This window comes from Rhinolophus ferrumequinum, chromosome 13 (assembly GCF_004115265.2).
Source record: "Rhinolophus ferrumequinum isolate MPI-CBG mRhiFer1 chromosome 13, mRhiFer1_v1.p, whole genome shotgun sequence".
In the NCBI taxonomy this organism is placed as follows: Eukaryota; Metazoa; Chordata; class Mammalia; order Chiroptera; family Rhinolophidae; genus Rhinolophus; species Rhinolophus ferrumequinum.
The window spans coordinates 45,034,263-45,043,038 of NC_046296.1; the positions used below are offsets into that span (position 1 = coordinate 45,034,263).

The following is an 8,776-nucleotide window of genomic DNA, read 5'->3' on the forward strand; positions in this document are numbered from 1 at the left end:
GATGAAGGAGAAAGCTGCACTAACCCTCTAAAAAAGTTTTTTAAACCAGTGTTGACTCTCGGTGCTAAGTGGAGTTCATGCTGCCCTGCTAGAGCCAGATGCCCAAGTGGACCTGCATCTTTTAACCCAAGTTTGCAGAGCATACGGCTCGGAGCTACTTAACAACAGAACTTTCCATTCAGAATACTGAGAAATTGCTCCCCTCAGGGAAGGCATTCTTGGGCTGGTTACTTGCAGCCACATACAAATGCACAAATCCTATCATTTCGTAGATGTGCCAGAATGTGAGAAAGGTTTGGACACCTTGACTGAAGGCACGGAATAAGAAAATCCTCACTCGAAAACTAAAACTCCTTAAGCTCATTAAAATTGTGAAATAAGAAATGAAATAAGGTTACTCCTTTGTGATGAAAGATCAAAATGCAGTAGAGTATTTCAAGGTGAAACTGGATTTCTAAGCCCCAATAAGATGGTCACTTTTAATGTTAATTTTGTGGAGAACTCTGTAAATATTTTCTTAAATATTTTACTGGAAGCTAGTTAGGGAACAATATCAATAAAGTACTTGCTACGAAATTAGTCTGCACCACTGTTTTGTACTATGTCTAACTGGGAAGTTCTCGGGAAATTAGAATAGCTAAACATTCTTATAGAGGTGGTCGTAGGTGCACAAAGCATTAGCTTTGTCTTCTTCCTCCTTGACTTCATATCTGAATATTACCCCTCAAACTCCCGTAATGAACTTTGGTCTTAATCCTCCCATTCTATTATCTGAACAGTTTAAATACTATATCAAAGCACATAGCCTATCTATCTGTAAGCATATGGTAATGTTCTTTTTTGCAGTGGTTTGAATATGTCCCTAAGAGGTTATAAAATAAGATCTTGTGAAAGTACTTTGTAAAATTGAAATACAGTAAATGTAAGCAAATTGGGACCGAGGGTGTGGTTTGCAGATTTGCCCAGGCGGGCTTTGTGGGGACTGCACTCTGTTGTGAACAGAGAACACAACACTGTGTTGTGTTGTCTCGGTGACTAGGTCGAGAGCTGGTGAGTTCAGGCTTCACACTCTGAGGGCGACTTGTAGGTGTCTCCCAGTTGCCACCTAAATAGTAGATTCTTGAGACAATATGTTTGCATGCCATTATTATGCTTGAGTAAGCCTAAGCAGATAAGCTGCCTCTTTCCTCCTAAATCACACTAGAATTAAGCATAATTCCTAGGGCTTTATTTTCACCCAAATGCAGTGGGGAAAGTTTGCTTAAAATATTTAGCCAGTTAGTAAATATAAGGTGTGTTGTTTTCAGAAGTTAGATCTTGGTCGTGAGTCTGTGTCAGTCAATATTCCAGTGCCTCAGGTTGAAACAACATAGAAACAGCTAATAGAATTATTATGACAGCAGTAGTTTCAGACTGTTCCAGAGTGACAGGTTTCTATGTCTTTTAGTCTCACAAATGGAAAACTATGCAGTGACTGTAAACAGTTAACCACAATGAACCGTTAACATGGAAAGACTTTTTTTTTTTTATGAGTTTCAGATGCACAAAACAATGTACTAGTTAGACATTTATCATTTGTATCCCTCAAACAGTGCCAACCCCCCTCCCCCCATCCACTACCCCTCTGACATCGCACACAGCCATTACATTTCCACTGGAGAGACTTTTTTCTTGCTATTTCTAAATTACCACCCCCAAAACTATATATCAAAGACATTGGTCTTAAATAAGATTTGTATTTAAATAATTCTTTAAAATCTTAGATATTTTAATAATTTATTTTATCACAGAGCAGAAAAGAATTCTTTTGGAGAGGCACTCATGCCCCATACAGGAACCATCAGGAATGAGTGGAATCTGTTTCGTAAAGATGCAAGATAGCAGCCCCAGACAGTTTGGCCTCTTTGTGCCGTCTTTGCCTGATTTGGGCCCTCCCCGGGTCTACTCCTGAGTCATTTCTAACCCAGCTAACTGGTGAGTAAGCCAGAACACATTCCCCCAGCAAGATACGAGAAGGATGGCTTGGAATCATTTGACTGGATTTTTTTTACCTCTATTTCAACTTTTTAGGAAAGAAACAAATGGCAACAAAAGCCAGTATGAGGCGTTTGTTTGAAAACGCAAGTTCCCCTTGGAAATGGAGCCCACTCCCGTAACTGTCAACAATGAGGATCAGTGTTTAGGATGATGACCCTGACATATTACAAACACAGTATTGCTATGTGTGGTATAGGAACATATAATGAACATTTTCAACAGAAGCATTTCAAACAGGGTCTTCAAAAATTATTGTTGCTTATGCAGAAAATGCAGTTACTGGCTACCTCCTCCAAACTAGTACTGAAAATGGCCTGAGAGAGTCAATTTTTCTTCCTGTTGAATGAATTTATAAAAAAGAGATTATCCATGGCTAACTTTTTCTACAAAAGTTAGATAGGATAATTTAGCCAAAAAGGCTCATTTACTTCCCAAGAGCCCCTTTTTAATAAGTTTTACCTCATTCCATCCTTGGGTTTCAAATGTATTAGAACAAAAATGCCTGCTAACCTTTCAAATAAGACTCTTTGTCCGTAGACGATGATTATAACAAATCCAGGATTTCATCATGGATAAAGGCTACAAAAGAGTGTCCTCATAGGAGAAAATGTAGCTTTTGTTTGTTTTAATGCAGTAGTTCTCAGCTGGGGGCTATTTTGCCCACTAGTGGACCTTGGGCAATATCTAAAGATGTGGTCACATTGAGGGGGAGAGCGGGTACTCGTGGCATCTAGTGGTTAGAAGCCACGGATGCTGCTAAATACCATACAATGCACAAGATAACCCCCAACAAAAAATTATCTAGTCCAAAATCAGTAGTGCAAAAGCAGAGAAAACCTGTTTAAACAAAATAAGATAAGTAAACACATAGAAAGTCTAGCCACTAGTTATTAGTCAAATATTAGTTATTAGTCAAATATTAGGTTGATGCAAAAGGAATTGCAGTTTAAAAGGTTAAAAATTGCAAAAACTGCAATTCCTTTTGCACCAACCCAATATATATTGTGCCCATTGTTGTCTCTGAAAATGTAAATATACTTCAACCAATGAAAGCAAAATCTCTGCCAAATCAGCTCTAATAAACATGTACTGTGTGAATAAGAGCTTATGAGTACATTGTATGTTATAAAAAGTAGAGTACTTAAGAGTTGGAGAGAATTATGTGTATAAATGGGAAAAGCCATGCACAGATGGATAGGAATATCTTTACTTTAAAAACATGTCTTACTATCCTATTTTGTTTTTTGTTTTTTAATCATTTATTTTGAAAATGTGAAAATAAGTTAAAACATGCCTTTTGAAGATGTGACTTGTGTTGACACAAATACTGCTAACATTTTCCACTTCAGAATTCAAGTTCTCACACTTAGGCCTACATTAAGATGACTAAAGTACACACACACACACACACACACACACACCCCTTATCTTTGTGTTATCTTAACAGAGTCCAGCCTAGTAGACTTTGGCCAATATGCTAAAACACAAATAGGAATAAAAAGGGGGGATGGGAGTATATATTTCTATAGGTATATGACAGCAAAATGTTTAAATTTAAAAAGAAGCCTCATTAGGAACTCTAATTTCTAGGCTTAATAGCTCTTCTCCTCTCGTTTGAACTGGAAAAAATCTGTTTTAGGATTTATTAGTAAGATTACCAGATTGAATGTCAAAGGTATGTTATGTTCTTTAGAAGACAGATGTCTTTACAGATCAGGGGCCATGCTATACAGTGGGTACTGAGGGACTATCTCATGAGGAGGAAACTAATCCACTGATTACAGACCTAGCACAAAACAATTCATAATTATAGACGTTGCTGTTAATGCCGCCCTTCTGTCTCTGAAATTCACCTGTGCACTGTCCCATTTAAACTCCAGCTGTCCCCATTATTTCTAGCCCATAAATCTTTATACCTTCCTTTTCTACATTAAGCTTGGCTAAGACTGGATTAATTGAAGCATTGAAGCATACAGTCTAATTAGTTAACAAGGAGGCCGACGGTGCATTTTATAACTAATGTGCTACATGTCTAGTTTGAGACCCATATTGGGATTGCAGGAATTCCTCCCACATTTATGCTCATAATTTCAGTATAACCAACTTACTTTAGGGGAGGCCAGTTAGCTCAGTTGGTTAGAGCGTGTGCTGGTAGCACCAAGGTTGCCGGTTCAATCCCCACATGGGCCACCGTGAGCTGCGCCCTCCTTAAAACAAAAACAACCAACTTACTTTAAACAGGTGCTATGTGCCAGTCACCCTAGGAACTCAAAATACAAAGATAAACGGACACAGGATAATAGAGAAATTAAGTTTACTTGAATAAATTCAACCAGGAACTTAATTTAGCCCGTGCAAGAGCCTTTGAAGGTTCTAAAAAGGACTGGATAACTGGATGTTGAAATTAAAAGGAAGGGTGCTAATGGCTTTGATCAAGCCTCTTAATTCTGCTTTTTAAGACTCTCATATTGTTCAGCAATTAGGTGTGCTTTTATGAACAAAAAATTTGTGAGCAAATTCTGCATATTACCAAAGAAGCTATAGGAAATAAATTAATGAACAAAAAATTTGTGAGCAAATTCTGCATATTACCAAAGAAGCTGTAGGAAATAAATTTATGGCCTACTCACCTCTTCAAAATGTATTTGAGTAATGTTAAGTATAGGAAAAGGAATTCAATAGTGTATGAAAAATGAGTTCAGCAAGACTGGGGGATACAAAATCAATATACAAAAATCAACTATTTCTACATATTAGCAATCGATAATTCAAAAATGAAATTAAGAAAACAATTCCGTTCACAAAGCATTAAAAATGCCTAGGAATAAATTTAACAAAAGAAGTGTAAGACTTGTACATTAAAAACTATAAAACACTGTTGTAAGAAAATTAAAGATCTAAGTAATTGAAGAGCCATTCTAGTTCATGGAATGGGAGACTCAATTATTAAGATGACAGCTCTCCTCAAGTTATCTATAGAGTCTACACAATCCCTGTCAACGTCCCCAGACATTTTTTTTCAGAAATTGACAGCCTCATCCAAAATTTATATGGAAATGCAAAGGAGCCAGACTAGTCAAATAATCTTTTAAAAGAACAAAGATGGAAGACTTACATGTATAGGTATCAAATTCCACTGTAAAGCTCTAGTAATTAATACAGTGTGTTACTAACATAAGGATAGACATATAGATCATTGGAACTCAACTGTAAGCCCAGAAATAAACTCTTAAATTATAACTGATTTTCAATAAAAGTGCCAAGGCAATTAAGTGAAGAAAGAAAAGTCTTTTCAACAAATGATACTGGAATAATTGGATATCCTCATGCAAAAAGATGAATTCAGACTCTTCCCTCACACCACACATAAAAATTAATTCAAAATGGAACATAAACTTAAGAGCTAATTAAAACTTTTAAAATAGAAAATATTTGTGACCTTGGGTTAGGCAATAAGTTCTTTCTTAGCTATGACACTGAAAGCATGATCTATGAAAAAGATAATAATTTTGATAAATTGTAATTAATCAACTTTTTAAACTTATGCAGTCCAAAAACATCATAAAGAAAATACAAGACAACAGACTGGGAGAAGATATTTGCAAATCATATATCTGATAAAACGCTTATATCTAGAATACATGTAAAGAACTCTTACAACTCAAGTAGATCACTCAATTATAAAAATGAGCAAAATCTTTGAGTCAACATTTCACCAAAGAGGATATGCAAATAGCTCAATAAGCACATGAAAAGATGCTCAACATCATTAGCCAATATGGAAATGCAAATGAAAACCACAAGGAGATACTATTTCATAACCACTGGAACCCCACACAATAACGTGCTGCTAAGGATGCAGAGAAATTGAAAACCTCATCTATTGCTGATGGAGTGTAAAATGATGCAGCCACATTGGAAAATAATTTGATAGTTTCTTTAAAAGTTAAACATAAATTTGTCATATAATTCAGGACTTCCACTCCTAGGTTTTTCACCCAAGAGAAATGAAAGTATATGTCCACACAAAGACTTACACAAATGTTCACAGCCGCATTATTCATAATAGCCCCAAACTGGAAACAATCCAAATATCCATCAACTGGTGAATGAATAAAATATATTCATAATGGAATATTATTCAGTAATAAAAAGGCACCACTGATACATGCTACCTCATGGATGAACTTCAAAAACATTATGCTAAGTAAAAGAAGCCAGACACAAAGACCACATATTGTATGATTCCATTTATGTGAAATGTACTGAAATGTCTGTAGGTACAGAAAATAGATTAGTGGTTGCCAGGGGTAGAGGGTGGGAATGGGAATTGACTGCAAATGAGATAAAGGATCTTATGGGAAGTTGGAAATGTTTTAAAAAATGGATTGTGATAATGGCTGCACAACTCTAACTTTACTAAAAAATCACTGAATTATATATTTAAAAGTGGATGGATTTTATGATGTTAATAATACCTCAATAAAGCTCTTTTTAAAAATATGTATGAAGGTACCTTCAGTTACAAAAAGAAAAATAGTAACTAAAACCTGACAGACACCACCTTAACCAAATCATCAGTTAACATCACCAGAACATCATGTGCCTCGTGATAAATATACTGAGGAGAATACATTATCATTCCCAGGATGTTCCTACGCAAAAAATGTGTGCTGAATTGAAAAAAAAAAAATCAGACAAACCCAAATTGAGAGCTATTCCACACAATAACTGGCCTGTATTCAAAAATGTCAATGTCATGAATCAAAGAAAGACTGAGGAACTATTGCAGATTAAAGGAAACTAAAGGGACATGACAATTGAATGCAATACATGAGCCAAGAAAAAAAAATTTTTTTTGCTAAAAAGGACATTGAGATAACAGGTGAAATCTGGGTAAGGTCTGTATTAAATCATAGTACTACTACATCAATGTTAATTTCCTGATTTTGATTGACTGTACTGTGGTCATTTAAGAGAATGTACTTTTTCCCATTGTGTTCACAACTTACTCTCAAACAGTTCAGGGGGGAGAATGAACACACACACATACATATACACAGAAAATGCAAATGTGGTAAAATGGGAAATTTGCTGGGGGAAGGATACATGGGAACTTTTTGTCCTGTTCTTGCAAATTTTCTGTAAATCTAACAAGTTAAAAAGCATTACATGTATGTATAATTACAGTGTTTATTAACATATGTATCCATTAGAGTAAAAATTAAGAGACACAAAGAAACAGATATAGTAAGACCATGAGAATATAGGGGAAATAATTTCTTGAACCTTAAGGGTTTTTTAAAAAGTTATGAATCATTCAAACAATTCCCATACTGGAAATACAGAAACACATGGGGAAATGCTAATTAATAAAGAAATACAAATTAAAGCAACTTTAAAACACCATTTTATGTTCAGTAGCAAAATTATACATTGTTTAATACTCTAAGGGTTTGCTGAAATTTGTGTATATACTTATTTTGCTCTTACCAATGTAAAGCAGCATAAACTATTTAAAAAGAAATATGAGGAAAAACCTACATGTGTTTATACTCTTTGACACAGTACTTTCATTTCTAGGCATTTAAATAATCTTTGATTCTAGCAGTAAAGTTGTATTCTGGAGATGCTCTTTTCAACATAATCTATGACAGCAAAAAGGGAGAACACAAATGTCAAAATGTAGGGGAATGTTTCAATGAGTTGTAGTTCAACACAATAGGATATATTAAAATTATGAAAACTACAGAAACGAAAATAAACCATTCATTACAATTCCATAAACAATTTTAAAGGATTATAAATTAATATACAAAAGCAAAAAAGCATGTCTGGATACTGGAATAACCTTTAATGTCCTATTGTTTGAACAATAAAAACTAATTCTATAATAATAAAGCAGGAGAAAACTTTTGGAGGTGATGGATGTTTATAGCATACATTGTGGTGACCGTGTCACGGATGTATACATATCTCCAAACTCATCAAGCTGTAGATACTAAATCTATACAGCTTCTTAAGTTAATCATACCTCAATAAAATGGTTTTTTTTTAAATTGTATTTGGCAGTCGAAGCAATTAAATATATGTAATTATATCCTCAACTGCTCTGATTTCTCCCAAAATTTAAGCATGAATTATAGTAATTCTTACCCGACACTAGCATTCTACTTCAAGAGGCATCGTGAAATTTCCATCAGTTCTCATCAAATACAATGATTGTGAATGTTTTTAAATTTTTCGTAAATACTTTTTAAAAAAACTTAATTCATGGAAAAACCTATTTCAGCCATAACATCTTTAGGAGAAAGTGGACAAATTTAGGAAATCAAATGAACAATGGGGCATGGCAAGACATCAGTGCCAAGATTGGAAACTTTGCTCCAAGGGGATCAAAAAATACTCAGTGAAGTCATAACATTTGTTTTGAAAAGTATTCTTGATACCTAAGGTGTTCAGAGACTGCCCTGGTTTACCGCCTGCAGCCGGCACTGAGCAGAGCCAGCTTTAGGGAGGATTCTCCCTCTGGGCATCTGGAACCAGAGGAGGGATCTGAAACAGGTTAAGTTAAATTCCTGGGGGAGAATCTTAGCTGAGGAACTGGCTGGGGCAACTCCCTAAGCAGGCAGGTTTAGATCATTGATCCTCTTTAACACTCAGGCAAATTGTTTAAACAGAGGACTCAGTTGCCAAGAAAGTCTGTCCCCAGCTGATTGGTTGGACAGCAAATAAATCT

General features: G+C 35.3%; 1 protein-coding gene across 1 annotated transcript in view; it reads left to right on the plus strand.

The window, feature by feature from the left end:
- Positions 1-2,933, plus strand: part of DHX57 (DExH-box helicase 57) — a 56,896-nt gene extending 53,963 nt beyond the window's left edge. Inside the window, exon 25 of the transcript XR_004424805.1 lies at positions 1,791-2,933. The gene's annotated coding sequence lies outside the window, so the exon portion shown is untranslated. The remainder of the gene's footprint in view (positions 1-1,790) is intronic.
- Positions 2,934-8,776: the final 5,843 nt, after the last annotated feature.